Source organism: Chrysemys picta, chromosome 1 (genome assembly GCF_011386835.1).
Source record: "Chrysemys picta bellii isolate R12L10 chromosome 1, ASM1138683v2, whole genome shotgun sequence".
Taxonomy (NCBI): Eukaryota; Metazoa; Chordata; order Testudines; family Emydidae; genus Chrysemys; species Chrysemys picta.
The window spans coordinates 139,434,493-139,450,968 of NC_088791.1; the positions used below are offsets into that span (position 1 = coordinate 139,434,493).

Consider the following 16,476-nt stretch of genomic DNA (forward strand, 5'->3'; position numbering starts at 1 on the left):
GCCAATGCTCAAACCACTGAGCTATCCCTCCCTCTGGTCACAACAATGCTTGGCCCATGGCTCTAATTAGGCTTAGTGCTCTGCTTCAGCCCCTGTGGGCTGTGTTTCTGGAGACAGCCAGGTACAGGGATGTCACCCCTTTGCTGACTCAGGCCTTCCTCCCTCCCTTCCTTAGTTGAACTCTCTCTTTTTATAGCAGGCCCTGTTACCTCTGTTGGTTGCAGGTGAGGGTCTCTGACTCAATGACTGGCAGTTGTGGCAGTTGCATGAGGGTGTGGCCAGGCTGCTTGCCTCTTGGCAGGAGAGGCTCCCCTCCCCCTTCTGCCTGTGCTCAATGTGGGGTTAGAGGCCAGTATGGCCCCATCAAGAGCTCTTTAACAAATTGAATATCAAGGAGGAATCCAACAAGAAGTGGAATGTGGACAATCTGTGAAGGATGAGTACAAAAGAATGGCACAAGCATGTAGGAACAAAATCAGAAACGGCAAGGCACCAAATGAGCAAATAGCAAGAACCATACAAATTAATAAATAGTGTTTCTGTAAATGCATCAGGTGCTAGAGAAAGGTGAAGGAAAGTGCAGGTCCTTGACTTAGCACAAAGGACAGCTAATGACAAATTATATCAAGAAGGGTGAAGTGTTTAATGCCTTTAATAAATAGGTAATTGTACCAAATATTTAAATACAATTAATACTAACAGCAAGGGGGAAGAAACACAAGCCAAAACAGGAAAAGAACAGGATAAATAATAGTTAGATAAGTGACATGTGTTCAAGTGAGCAGAGCCTGAGGACATTCACCCTAGAGTACTTAAGGATCTAACTAAAGCAATCTCAGAACCATTAGGAAATATCTTTGAGACAATGTAGATTGATCAAGAAAAAATCATGCCAAACCAACTTAATTTCCTTCTTTGACATGGCTACAGATCCATTGGATAGAAGGAAAGCTATACACATTATATATCTTGATTTTAGTAAGTCTTTTGACACAGTCCAACATGACATTATGATAAGCAAGCTAAGGTAATATAGTATATATGAAATTATATCTGGTCGGTATAAAACTGGTTGAAAGACCTTACTTAAAGATTAGTTACCAGGGTCCTGGGTCCAGTATATTCAATGTTTTCATTAGTGATGTAGATAATGGAGTAAAAAGCATGCTTATAAAATTTGTGGATAACTCCAAGCTGGGAGGGGTTGTTAGCATGTTGGAGGACAGGTTTAGTATGCAAAATAATCTTGACAAATTAGAGAATTGGTCTGAAATCAACAAGATGAAAATCACTAAAGAAAAGTGCAAACTACTACACTTAGGAAAGAAAAATTAAATGTACAACTACAGAATGGAGAATAGCTAGCTAGGCAGTGATACTGCTGAAAAGGATCTGGAATTTATAGTGGATCAAAAATTGAATATGAAACTCCAGTGTGATGGAGTTACAAAATAATTTTCATATAATTTTTGATGTATTAACATGTGTCATATGTAAGACATCAGAGGTAACTGTCCCTCTGTATTCAGCACTGGTGAAGCCTGAGCTTGAGTCCTGTGTCAATTTCTGGGTGCCACATTTAGGAAAGATGTGGACCTATTGGAGGGAGTCCAGAGGACAGCATCAAAAATGATAATATGACATATGAGGAAAGTTGACAAGACTGTGCATGCTTAGTGTAGAGAAGAGAAGCCTGAGAGGTGACAAGAAGTAATCAAGTTAATCTACAACAAGGGAGAATTTGGTTAGGGTTAGAGTTAGAAAGAAACTTTCCAAGTATAAGGATTTTTAAGCACTGCAATAGACTTACAAGGGAGGTTGTGGAATCCTCATCTTTGGAGGTTTTTAAAAAATGTTTACACAAACACCGGTCAGGGATGATCTAGGTATGTTTGGACCTGCCTCAGTGCAGGTAACTTGACTAAATGACCTTTTCATAGAATCATAGAATCATAGAATATCAGAGTTGGAAGGGACCTCAAGAGGTCATCTAGTCCAACCCCCTGCTCAAAGCAGGACCAATTCACAACTAAATCATCCCAGCCAGGGCTTTGTCAAGCCAGGCCTTAAAAACCTCCAAAGAAGGAGACTCCACCACCTCCCTAGGTAACGCATTCCTGTGCTTCACCACCCTCCTAGTGAAATAGTGTTTCCTAATATCCAACCTAGACCTCCCCTGCTGCAACTTGAGACCATTGCTCCTTGTTCTGTCATCTGCCACCACTGAGAACAGCCGAGCTCCATCCTCTTTGGAACCCCCCTTCAGGTAATTGAAGGCTGCTATCAAATCCCCCCTCATTCTTCTCTTCTGGAGACTAAACAATCCCAGTTCCCTCAGCCTCTCCTCATAAGTCATGTGTTCCAGACCCCTAATCATTTTTGTTGCCCTCCGCTGGACTCTTTCCAATTTTTCCACATGCTTCTTGTAGTGTGGGGCCCAAAACTGGACACAGTATTCTAGATGAGGCCTCACCAATGTCGAATAAAGGGGAACGATCACGTCCCTCAATCTGCTGGCAATGCCGTTAGCCTTCTTGGCAACAAGAGCACACTGTTGGCTCATATCCAGCTTCTCGTCCACTGTGACCCCTCGGTCCTTTTCTGCAGAACTGCTACCTAGCCATTCGGTCCCTAGTCTGTAGCAGTGCATGGGATTCTTCCGTCCTAAGTGCAGGACTCTGCACTTGTCCTTGTTGAACCCCATCAGGTTTTTTTTGGCCCAATCCTCTAATTTGACCAGGTCCCTCTGTATCCAATCCCTACCCTCTAGTGTATCTACCACGCCTCCTAGTTTAGTGTCATCTGCAAACTTGTTGAGAGTGCAGTCCACACCATCCTCCAGATCATTAATAAAGATATTTAACAAAACCGGCCCCAGGACCGACCCTTGGGGCACTCTGCTTGAAACCGGCTGCCAACTAGACATGGAGCCATTGATCACTACCCGTTGAGCCCGACGATCTAGCCAGCTTTCTGTCCACCTTACAGTTCATTCATCCAGCCCATACTTCTTTAACTTGCCGGCAAGAATACTGTGGGAGACTGTATCAAAAGCTTTGGAATAACACATCCACTGCTTTCCCCTCATCCACAGAGCCAGTTATCTCATCATAGAAGGCAATTAGGTTAGTCAGGCACGACTTTCCCTTGGTGAATCCATGCTGACGGTTCCTAATCACTTTCCTCTCCTCTAAATGTTTCATAATTGATTCCATGAGGACCTACTCCACGATTTTTCCAGGGACTGAGGTGAGGCTGACTGGCCTGTAGTTCCCCGGATCCTCCTTCTTCCCTTTTTTAAAGATGGGCATTACATTAGCCTTTTTACAGTCATCTGGGACCTCCCCCGATCACCATGAATTTTCTAAAATAGTGGCTAATGGCTCTGCACTCTCATCCGCCAACTCCTTTAGCACCCTCGGATGCAGCGCATCCGGCCCCATGGACTTGTACACGTCCAGTTTTTCTAAATAGTCCTGAACTACTTCTTTCTGCACAGAGGGCTGGTCACCTTCTCCCCATATTGTGCTGCCCAGTGCAGCAGTCTGGGAGCTGACCTTGTTCGTGAAGACAGAGGCAAAAAAAGCATTGAGTACATTCGCTTTTTCCACATCCTCGGTCACTAGGTTGCCTCCCTCATTCAGTAAGGGGCCCATACTTTCTTTGACTTTCTTCTTGTTGCTAACATACCTGAAGAAACTCTTCTTGTTACTCTTAACATCTCTTGCTAGCTGCAACTCCAAGTGTGATTTGGCCTTTCTGATTTCACTCCTGCATGCCTGAGCAATATTTTTATACTCCTCCCTGGTCATTTGTCCAAGCTTCCACTTCTTGTAAGCTTCTTTTTTGTGTTTAAGATCAGCAAGGATTTCATTGTTTAGCCAAGCTGGTCGCCTGCCATATTTACTATTCTTTCTACACATCGGGATGGTTTGTTCCTGCAACCGCAATAAGGATTCTTTAAAATACAGCCAGCTCTCCTGGACCCCTTTGCCCTTCATGTTATTCTCCCAGGGGGTCCTTCCCAATCAACATTTCTGTGATTGTATTATTCCCTCCTGTTAACTGTTTTTTCTTCCTACCGTCCTCTCTGGTGGTCTTTCAAGATGTGACTTAAACAGCTTAGCCTCCCTTATTTTCCCTTAAGACTCACTTCTGAGTTTTCCAGTGAATGTAGAATTTTGGTAAATAAAGATAAAAAGAATTGGAATCTAATTAACCAAAATGTCGTACTTTGATATCCATCAGTGTTAGGAATTCGATATGAAATTATTTCAGTCTAAAGTTACAGCATATAGGGAAAAAAATTGCCCTCCTGAACAGGGCCGGCTCCAGGCACCAGCTTAACAAGCAGGTGCTTGGGGCGGCCAAGGGAGAGGGGTGGCACCTGCGGCAATTCGGGGATGGCAGGTCCCTCACTCTCTCCAAGAGCAAAGGACCTGCCACTGAACTGCCTCCGCCGATCGCGGCTTTTTTTTTTTCCAATTGCTGCCGCTGATCGCGATCGTGGCTTTTTTTTTTTTTTTTGCTTGGGGCGGCAGAAATCCTGGAGCCGGCCCTGCTCCTGAAGCCAACTGACCTTTATCTTTCCTGTTCAAAACCTTTGGCAGATTTCCATTCTCAGCTTGGGTAATTTCCTGGTGCTGGCTAAGGTTATCCTGATGTCTACATGGTACATGGGAGATCTGAAAAACTTAAAGCCAAAATAATATAACAATATGATGTACCACTTAAAAGTAAATTGCAACAGTTGTACAAATCAATATATTATGACTTATAGGGACTAAGTTCTACCTGCAGTTATGCCATTGTTGTATTATTAAAACAACATGTTATGTTATATGTAACATGTAAGATACTTTTTCTTGTTAAAAGTCATCTTAAAATTAACATTTTGAACTTACTCCCCCCCCCCAAAAAAACAAAAAACAAAAAACTCATTGTGTGACTGAAAATCTTAACTCTGTAAAGAGTCACAGAATATAGCAATTGAAAACATCCTGATTTCCAACATCTGGGTTGAACACAGGTGATGTCTGCAGTGACCTCAAAGCAGAAAAATCCTATTTTCAAAGTTAGACTCCAACACAGAAAAATCAATACTTAGGAAGAAAGTGCTAAGTGAAAAGCCCTGGAATCTTTGCAAGGAAGACAAGGACACTTAAACTATGGATAGGAAATTCAATGAAAGTATCAGCCCAGAGGAATGCTCACATCAGGGGTGTGTTTTGGCCTATGAGGCTGAAGCCAGGCGTATAGACCCCAAATTCATGGTTCTGCAGGGGTCCACCAGAAAGTCTGTCCTGCATATTTGTTCTGGAGGACCCTCTGCCCCTTCTAGCTCTTGGGAGATATGGCAAGTTGGAGTTGTTATGCCAGAGGCTTCTCAGCTGTCATTGACCCTGGATATTCTGCAAAGGGGGTCCCTGGTTTGGGTGTTTGTGGCTGGAGAGAATGTGACAGAATGCAGCTGGTGTCCATGCCAAGCCCACTAAAGCCATAATAAGGCATCTAAATAAGTGGCCTGATTTTCAGAGGAGCTAAGCATTGCAGCTATTCACTGACTTACAGCTCATGAGATTTACTCTCCAGCAGTTACACAAGGAGTACGCCAGCACAGAGCTAATCTCTCAATATCTACTTTGCTCATGCTTACCATTTGCAGCCAAGACCCGCACTGCTATGAGCAAAGCCAAACAGAAGATCCCCAAAATTCCTGCTACGAGCCTCCATGCGGGAGCTGGAGCAGAAGAATCTGAGAGAGAGACAGAGAGGGAAGAAGTACAGAATTGCAGAGGGAAATGCTTTTAAACCCCAAACGAGGCATATGCCATTCGTGTTCTGTGTTAGTGAAATGCAGCTCAACCGCACACTAGTATTCATTCTCCCCGCTCTACCTTCACACTTATTCAGCCGTGTCAGAACAAGTTGTCAGGGCTCTTGAACTATGGAATGAAAATTCTTGCCCTGTTCAAAGTTATACAGGTTAAGATACCCGGAGAGCAGGATCTAGCCTTAACAAAGCCTTAGTAAGGATTCAGACTGTTTTACGTGGGACTTGATGGCAACAGAACTGTGTTCTGGGGTCCTAGCAGAACACCATAAATGGATATTCCTTCCACCTTAGCACTTATATGGAGCTTTTCAACTGTAGCACTTAAGAAGGTAGGAAACTATTGACCCCATTTTACAGATTGGGAAATTGAAACAGAGAGAGGTGAAATGCTTTGCCCAGGCTTACCAAGGGAGTGAATAAATCCCTCCTCTCCTGGCTGCCAGTTAGAAGCCCTGTGCAGTGGTCCAAAATGCTTCTATGCAGCAAATTGTGAAAGAGGGGAGGCATTATATTCATTCACTGTTAGTATCGTGTACACTCATTAAGGTGGGGATAACGATAAGGAGGCTCAGAACAAGGAGTTCTAAGAAGAATAAAAAGGGCTCCCCCTTCCCTCTTGGGAATTCCACCATCAAGGGCACCTTAAAAAAAGCATTAAGGGCTCAGCTGTGCCTTTTAGGAACTGCCTTGTGTTGGGCCAGTGTGGAGCTCCCCAGCAGGAAGTCTGGTTGGGGATCGTGTCTCCTGAGGCACAGTCCCTCCCCAAGCTCTCAAGTGTGCAAGGGGAGAGCACTCACTGCACCATCTTATAGGATGGTGGAGCTGCTCCCCTGTGTTACCTAGTGGGGGGGCAGTAAGGTACTAGTCCATTGTGGGCCCTAAACAGGAATACTTTGTGCCCCTTAATCCTAAATCAGTAAAGTTTTTATAATAAAAAGTGAATGGGGGCCCCATGGAGTTGGTTGGGGCCCTAAACAATCGCTTAGTCTTCTTATGTCTAGTGTTGGGTCTGGGGCAGGGGGCTAGATAAGGACATAGTTGTATTTCCCCCTCCGTCCACTTTGGGGTGGCCAATGCCTCTGTGCATTCTAGGAGGGAACAATCCCTGCAGCTGGGAAGAGAATATCTGGCCATTGCATTTGGGGGTAGAAGGCAGGGTACGCCTAGTACCCTCTGCTCCTCTCCCTGAAAACATTCATACAGGGGCTGAGAACAATCTGGCCCAGTTCCCTGTATTACATGGATGCATAGCTCTGCTCTGAATTTATTTTTAAGGCTTAATTTTATATTATAATATAAAGAATGTGCAAAGAAGCCAGCTTGATCATGCTTGTGGCATCTTAGTCATCGAATGTCTTGATTTTGTGTATTTAAATCCCAATCCTTTATGTGCAGTTTTGCTTTTCATGTTCTCATACAGTTCAAGGAAGGTGTTAGACTATGGACAGTTAAATAGTAGTATGAGTTGAGTCAGCAGCTTATATCACGCAGTACCTTTGCCTTGGGGGTTCGTAGTCTGTTGTCTCCTCTGCTGCTCAGAAGAATTATGGCATTTCAGTTCTGTGTAGTTCCCCACCTCCTCATTTATCTCTAATGGGTTATAGCATAGAAATAGTGATTTTCATTCATTGAGCTGATAAAGGTGGACAGCTCTGATTACAATCTATAGAACTATAAAACTTTCACTGCAGGATGTAGGGCATGGCAGAACTTTGGTATTAAAAGCATTTGTTCCAAAACACAATGGTCTGCAGTAGCCTGTCAGTGTACTGGGATCAACCAACTAACATCTGTGAATTCAGCATATGGATCTTATCACCTTGTTTCCAATATCTGACTCCTATTTAGCGTCTTAGCCAAAAGTGTTGTTACATTTAAAGTTATTCAAGTGACTTATATAACCCTTTGCACATACACTATAATCAGAAAATTACAGTTACAAAGCTAAGCATTAAAAGTTATGGAAATATCCAGTTAAGATAATGTACCTGTTCGACTAACCTTGACTCATGCATTCTGCTAATGACAATCTTGAAATGTAAAATTTCACTTTACATACTTCAAAACAAATTGAACTGTGATCTACTAAATGTATTTATAAACTCCTTAAACATTTCCAGTGCTATTTCCTTGATTTAAAGCTTGCTTCTGCTCCCATTGAAGTCAATGGTTGTTTTACAATTGATTTCAGAGAAAACATAGCAGTTGGCATTATGCTCTTCTAGATGGAGCCCATTTTTTTCCTGTTTTTAAAGAGCATTTTTAAATGTCATCTTCTCAAAAACTAACTGCTCAACTTCTTGGATGCTCAGTGGAAATCCTCTGTAGCTCAGGAAATTCTCCGCTGAACAGGAATGATCTTAAGGCTCTGGGATGGTAAATAAATGTGGACAATTAAGGATCAGCCATGACTTCATGATATTGAAGGCAAAGCATAGAGAAAATGGTACTTTATTCGCATACGAATAGGTTTCAGAAAGGAGAGAATTCACACGTCACCTCCTTTAATACTCCAACCAGAAGGCATGACTTAAAGAGATCGTGTCTCCTTGAACACAGGGCAAATCAACAACATCCATTGACATGGAATGGTTTGCGATAACCCAATCCCAGAACTGTGTTCCAGGGCTCCAAACGTACAATAACTTTTGCTCCCCATGCCCAGAATACAGTGTACCATTCCAGGAGCATGTCAGTGCCTGACAGATGTTAACAAATTACTAAAATAACTGTGCCTGACACTGAAGAAAAAGCTAATAATATAAGTAGATAAAGTCAGGTACAATATGTACAGCTCAAGCAAGAGATTTAACATGGAAAATAAAATATCAGTAATAGCAGATATGTTCTCAGATGCTTACAAACATACCACACCTTTGTCCCTGGTGTTCTTTTGTCTCTTTTTCTTCTGCTGTTTGGAAGGAGTTTGAAATTTCAGGTCTACATAGGTCACTGCCTGCTCACTCATTTCTGGTGCATTCTGGGAGAGAAAGATTGGATTCAATAGACTGAGATGAAAAACGGATCTGATGGAAACTGATACTTGTATTATGGAACCACAACAGCAATCATCAGGATCTAATACAGAATAACTGAGGGTTTGGAAGAACCAGTCCTCCTTCTCACTGCAGAGGGAATGTGGCACCTAGTTCTGAATGTGGGACACATTAATACACACTGACAAACTAGAGAGATTCAGAAAGGAAAAACAAACAATTAAATAAAACCTCATGGGGACAGATTTAGGAGTCTAAAAGATAGAGCTACGATTTCATTTGCTCTGGCAATAGAGAGAGGCTGGACACAATCTGGCTCCTAATGCTGGAGAACTCAATACTTAGTAGCAGTGGTTAGCTCTGCCAGTATCAAAAGAGCCCCCAGTCAGACAATTTCTGGCCCCCTCCCTTGGTTGACAGGGATGGCTGTTCTGGAGGAAATGCTTACAGCATATGTCATAAATGTGCAGTATTACAATGGGTGCCCCTCTCTGCTCTCGCCTTAGGTTTCTAGAGCCTCTGGATATAATTCTCCACCTGTTTTATACAATTAACTTTAATAGGGATTGTGCACCTAAATCATTTAGGCACTTTTGTTAAAAATCCCACCTTTAGGTACCTAAATATGGATTTAGGAACAGAACTTTAGACCCCAGTGCCTCCAAGAACTGACGCTTGATTGGTGCACCTCCTCTTCAAGTGATATCCTTTAGTACTATGCACATTGAGTTCCAGTACAGAGTCATGGGACCACATTATGCTCTGAGACAGCCCTGTGTACATCTGGCATAATTCCATGGGAATCACTGGAGTTACTCCAGATTTTCACAGTCCAAAAGACCTCAGAATGTGGCCTCATACTGCAGAGATAGAAGTGAAGATGTCAGTCCCATATTAATGTCATTTAATCCTTGAGGGGGCCACTTAGGGATCTGGGGCAAAACAAATAGTTGGGGATTGGTCCTGCTTTGAGTAGGGGGTTGGACTAGATGACTTCCTGAGGTCCCTTCCAACCCTGATATTCTATTCTATGCTTCTATGATTTCATTCGTTGGGAGTCTATAACAAGAATAATGCAGCAGACTGGAACGGTTAAGGGATCCCTGACTCTCACATGGCAGGGAAGAACAGGAATCAGGGTCCAGAAGGGTCACAGGAGAAAGGAGTCTTCTTTCCCATTGGATGGTTGAGGCAGGGAAGCCTCTGGGGATTATGAGAAGTGTTTTCAGTTGTGTTATTTTTTTCATTTTTTTTTTTGTTCTCATTGTTGTAAACAATAAAGAAGGGGATGAAAAGGAACTTGGGCCTGGAGATTGCCTCCCTTGCCTAGCTGGTGAAATAGAGACCCGCTTCCCCCCCACCACCACCACACACACGTGGTCTATACAACAATCCTGCATTGAAAACAGACTGGGGATTATACTTTCAAATGTTTATGGTAGAATTCTGTTTAGAGCTTTATCCAGTCTAATTTTAAATGTTTCTTGCAGAGGGATTTCCACCCCTTACCTTGGGAGACATTTCTGTCTTACCTCCCTCCCTTTACACCTAGCTCTACAACCTCAACCCTCCCCTCCCCCACCAAACAACCCATTTCCCTCTTTGATGCTGATACACTTTCAATATTTCTAAACAGTTATTGTGCATCCCCTTTTAGCCAGGGTTTGCACAAAGTTCATTATACACACTTAGCTCTTGCATTTTTTGTTTATAAGTCAATCCCTCCAGCCCCTTTAATAAAGTGCATGTCTTTTCTCTGAATTCCTTTAAAACTTCCAATAAGTTTCTGCCTTAAAAAAAAAAAAAAAAAGAACATGTTTCTCTAAATCTTTGGATTAGGGACCATGGCCAAAATGTTCAAAAATGGGTGCTAAACATTAGGCTTCCAAGTATATGTGTGGCTGCCTATTTAAGAAGCCAGATTTTCAAAAGTGCTGAGCACTCAGTAGTAACCATAGATTACAGAGGGGCTGATGGGTGCTCAACATTTTTTAACATATATCTATTTTCAGATGCCTAGATATTAATTTAGGAACCTAACTTTAGGCACCCATTTTTAAGAACATAAAACCATAAGAACGGCCATACTGGATCAGACCAAATTCCATCTAACCCCATATCTTGTCTTCCAACAGCGGCCAATGCCAGGTACTTCAGAGGGAATGAACAGAACAGGTAATCATCAAGTGATCCATCCCCTGTCACCCATTCCCAGCTTCTGGCAAATACAGCAAGGTACACCATACCTGCCCATCTTGGCTAATAGCCATTGATGGACCTATCCTTCATGATTTTTTTGAAAATCTTGGGCCATCTCCATTATATTCTGTACAGACAGCTACACACTAGATATTCAACAAATAAATGATAAAATACTAATAATAATGACTGAAAATGGAAGTGCACAGAATTGAGTGTGGTATTCTAGGTACACTCTCATCAGAGCCATAGAGAGACAGTCCTGCAACACAGTACATCTAACTATGCACAAAGTGTTATTTACCTTTTTGGAAACATAACACATTACAAGTACATGTTTAATCTGTTCTCCACTCTCACTCCTACATTTCTTTCATCATTACTGGCTTCCATTTCTCCCTAGCACTAAATAGCTATGTGTTGGATTATTACATCAGATGTTATAGTTTTAATATAATTTTCTGCTTATTTTGCTAAACTTTCCAGATTGGTTTGGGTTATCTATCTGATCTTGTTTGTGTTTGCAACAACCCTCCATTTAGCATCATCTGAGAATTACATGACATTAGTTTACATTACATTAACAGGCTATGTACTCCAGTTTCAAGACTATGAAGATGATAAATAACAAAGACCCTGACACTAAGCTCTGTCTATATCCATTTATCATAACACTTTTTTCACAGTACTTCAACCAGTTTTTAATTTAGTGATAATGTCCTTATCCAAGACTATTTGAAGTAATTTGCTAGGTAAGATTTCTTGAGAAACACTGTCAAATTCCTTACTAAAAATTAAGATATTAGATCTCTGGTCTTCCCCAGTTTATGCTGATCAGTTAGATTTGCCATATACAATTAGATAGTCTACATACTGCACCAGAGAAGCATAAAATACAGAAATGTAGAATTCTTATGCCTGTGATAATAAATTCTTTCACAGTCACTTAATAGAAATAATAATAATGAAATGGTACTATATTTCATGCTGTCTCTTAAATTGTAATTAGAAGAAAAATATTGTACAGGAAGCAGACATATGTCTATTCGAGAATAACTAATTCCACTCATTTCTTGAATTATATCAAAGTAATAAACTATGCCTCTTACAACAACCACATGCTCTAACAATGAAGGTCCTTGAAGAATGTGGAACTCATACCTTTGTAGCTCTTTGATAGGAGGCTGGCATGCGGGAACTAGACCTTGAAGTGCCACAAATAGTTTTGTCCTTCATAAAAATCCCTTGGGGATGGAGAGAGAGACAGTTTGGTATCACCCTGTCACTGCCTTGTAAGGAGATGGACAAAAGGAGCTGAGAGGGGAAGAATTATTCACACTGCACTAGCCAATCTGAAACTATACAGGAAGTTCTCATTCTGGTAGTTTGAAATGCGCTGCCCCCTCACAAAGCGCTCAAAGGAACTTCTGTCTTTGTAGATTTACCTGTGAATTTAATCTGCTTAAGGTCACATAAATATTGAATTTATTAAACAAGGTTGTCTAAACAACCAATGATCAGCTACTGTCTCTGCACTTCTTAAAATATGGGGTGAGATTGTTCTGTCAGTTATTCTGGTGTAAACCCAGAGTAACTCCATTGAAGTGAATACATTCACTCCCTAGTTATACTGATATGAATGAGATCAGAGTCTAGCCTGTGGTCTCTGTGTTCAAGTTCCCTATTTGACTTACCAGGGAGGCAAGTGTAGCCCAGTGGAGAGCTGAGTGTTCTTCCTGGCTTCATCATGGAACTGTGGACTATGGCCAAGACACTGCCATTCTCTGGAAGAGGATGAAGCTATTTAGATAAAGAACAATCCCCAGTGTTTGCCTGAAGCATAACTAGGGGTCTATCAAATTTGCAGCAGTGAAAATAACATCACAGACTTGAAATCTGGTGTCCCCTGGGAAATATGGTCTCCAGGCACTGAATTCTGAAGGCAAAACCATGCCACCCTTAGTTCTCTGAAGAGGTTGGCAGGGAACGCTGCCTTCAGAGACGGGTGTCTGGGAAGCAGCCACTGCTCTCCTGCCACCCAGTTTTAGTGAGCACCGCTGCCCGCAGCACCGCAGAAGACTTTAAATGGCATTATGAGTGTCACAGTCATCCATCTGCTGACCAGACCAAGAGATCTGAGATGTGTGTTGCTTGCCTGGAGATAGAATTCAGGATGTGACAGAGTGTCTGCCGAGACTGATCAAGCCCTTGGACCACTACCCCTTCCTACTTCTCCATGTGGGCACCAATGATACTGCCAAGAATGACCTTGAGAGGGTCACTGCAGACTACGTGGCTCAGGGAAGAAGGATAAAGGAGTTTGAGGCACAAGTCATACTGTCATCCATCCTCCCTGTTGAAGGAAAAGGCCCAGATAGGGACCCTCAAATTGTGCAGGTAAATGCATGGTTACACAGGTGGTGTCGGAGAGAGGGCTTTGGATTTTTTGACCATGGGATGTTGTTCTGGAAAGAAGGATTGCTAGGAAGAGATGGGATCCACCTACTGAAGACAGGGATGAGTATCTTCGTAGGCAGGATTGCTAACCTAGTGAGGAGAGTTTAAAACTAGGTTCACCGGGGGACGATGACCTAAGCCCTGAGCTAAGTGGGGAACTGGGATACAGGGAGGAAATACAAGCAGGGGGTGCAATGGGGGGGTCCTCCTGATTCATATTGAGAAACAGGACAATCGGCTAGTTATCTTAGGCACATGTACATGAACGCAAGATGCCTGGGAAACAAGCAGAAAGAATTGGAAGTCCTGGCACAGTCAAAGAACTATGATGTGATTGGAAAAACAGACACCTGGTGGGGTAGCTCATGTGACTGGAGCACTGTCATGGATGGGTATAAACTGTTTAGGAAGGACAGGCAGGGGAGGAAAGGTGGAGGAGTTGCACTGTATGTAAGAGAGCAGTATGATTGCTCAGAGCTCCAGTATGAAACTGGAGAAAAGCCTGTTGAGAGTCTTTGGGTTAAGTTTAGAAGCGAGAGCAACAAGGGTGATGTCATGGTGGGTCTTTGCTATAGACCACAGCATAAGAAGGATGAGGTAGACCAGGCTTTCTTCAGACAATTAACTGAAGTTTCCAGAACACAGGCCCTGGTTCTAATGGGGGACTTCAGTCACCCTGACATCTCCTGGGAGAGCAATACCGTAGTGCACAGACAGTCCAGGAAGTTTTTGGAAAGAGTTGGGGACAACTTCCTAGTGCAACTACTAGAAGAACCAACCAGGGGCCATTCTCCTCTTGATCTGCTGCTTACAAACAGGGAAGAATTGGTAAGGGAAATAGAATCGGGTGGCAACCTGGGCAGCATTAACCATGAGATGGAGCTATAATAAAATGCCCCCTCCCACGGGGTCCCCTGGGTAAGCACCAGCATTGTATATTGCTAAGACTTTTATATGCCTTGGAAAGTATTTTGGGAAGGGTTGAAGGTGTGAGTGTGGAGTGGAAGATTCCTTTGCAGGTTACTAGAGGCAGAAAGGGGAGGAAGGGCGAAAGGAACGGGTAAACTCAATGATTTAGCTAGGCCCAAAGATAAGGAATGAAACTGCTGCCCAAGGCCAGCGCACGCAAACAAGCCCTCTGCTGCCAAAGAGCCAGAAGCCTGTGTTTCAACCACAGCCAGCCATGAGAAAGGAGAACTGAGCCAGACACAACTGAAGGGATTGCAAAATTTGTAAGATTGTGAAGGTCAGTGAGTTGAAAAACAACAGTCTTGCGACCCTGAAACCGGTTTTTTTTTTGGAGGGGGGAAACTAAGGGAGCTGCAGAAGGCCAGTTCGGACTGGTACCGAGAGTATGGAGCATGAGAGTCCCTGGACGAAAATGTCCCCGGAAGAACCCAGGGCTTAAAACCCTCCTGAGAGCTGAAGCAAGTCGGAGATTTACAGCAGACCCTAGACGACCTGTGCACAGGGCAGAACTCTCATCTACTCATCCCTCTCTTCTTCTTACGTTACACCCAGCCTTGGCCAACCTTGGGTTGTGCGTGTGTAAGTATGAAAGTGAGTTAGGGCTTGAGCACTAACGCTTTCTTCCTCCCTTTGAGTGACATGGGGCGCGCCCACCATTCACCGCTGTTATTTGGTTAATAAAGCTTTAAACGTAGTCACTTGGTGTGCTCCTTCAACTCCTCCCCTAAAGATTCTGCAGCCTCAGCCTGATCACCTGAAGCTGCAGGCAGATTGGTAACATAAATCTGTCACATTTTTGTGGAGAAGTGCTGGTGGGGAGGGTCTGAGAGCGCACCAACTGTTCTAACTGGCTGTATTAACGAATTGTTTCGGCATGTTCAGGAAACGAATGATCATGATTGCGGACTCGGGAGTCCCGCAGTCATGGGCGACGGCATCCAAGATGGTTTCAAGGCTGGACACATGGGCATTAGGTAGCGTGGACAGGGGAGTCCCGCTGCCTGGCCTGCTGGTGTCACGGGAGGCTGGTGGACTCGAGCCTCAGAAGGGGCAACAAAAAGGGACGGGACCCTGTTGCCTCTTTCAAATGGGGTTGAGGACCTCTCCCAGCTGGAGAGGGCTGTCACCAAGGTGGAACATGATCTCTGGGGTTCCGTGGCGGAGCTTCAGAAAAGTGTGCAAACTTGGCAGGATTTGTTAGACCTGTATGCTGAGTATGAAAGGCAGAAGGTTAAAAACTTGGGGGAAGCTGTGGGATTGATAAGGACTGCAGCGGCTATGTGTTATCAAATGTTGTCAGGGCAGAAAGAGGAGTTGGGGAAAAGGGAGGAGGTGTGTACACGACAGCTAGTGGAAACTGAGCAACTGAAAGCACAAATTACTAACCAGGCGGCAACCCAAGCCTACGCCCAGGACAAGTTGCAGGCCTTGAGCCAGGACTTCCAGGCGGAAAAAGTGGAATGAACCCACCTGGAAGCAGTGGCTAAGCAAGTATCAGTCCTTCAGGGACTCATCAAAGGTTTGACCATTCGTACCCGAAAGGGTCCGAGGTTCGTAGGCAAGTTTGGCGCTTCCTCTGGGATCTGGGGGAGGATATGAGCTGGTGGGATGGGAAACCCAACATCCTTTTGGTGGAAAGGCTATTGGCCCTCTCTTCCAGGTGGGAGGAACGGGCTGCATGCATCCGTGAAACCCAGGCCCACACGGTGGGAGATTAGCCACCTTCACCCCGATCCATGGCAGCTGCCACCTCTTCCACCCCTCCAGGGGAAGACTACTGCCAACTCTGCAATCAGCTCCCGCAGATTGGAGACCCCAGGGAGGGCTCTGATTAGGGCAGCCCCATTGTCGGCCGGGGTCCCGCTGGCAGTAACCGGAGTAAGGTGACCTGGGATTCTCACCAACACCCCAAAATCGCTGTTGTAGTCGCTAAGCACCCATGCATGGCCCTGTTAGACACTGGGACCAGCATAAACATGTTAAATTTTACTGCCATTGAGAGCAACCTGGGGCTCCCCA

General features: G+C 43.8%; 1 long non-coding RNA gene across 1 annotated transcript; it reads right to left on the reverse strand.

The window, feature by feature from the left end:
• Positions 1 to 2,578: 2,578 nt before the first annotated feature.
• On the reverse strand, positions 2,579 to 12,344 carry LOC101939010 (uncharacterized). Its single transcript, XR_010601674.1, has 4 exons — positions 12,193 to 12,344; positions 8,711 to 8,816; positions 5,657 to 5,755; positions 2,579 to 4,693 (listed from the first exon to the last, which is right to left on the reverse strand). It is a non-coding gene; the product is annotated as an uncharacterized LOC101939010 (long non-coding RNA).
• Positions 12,345 to 16,476: the final 4,132 nt, after the last annotated feature.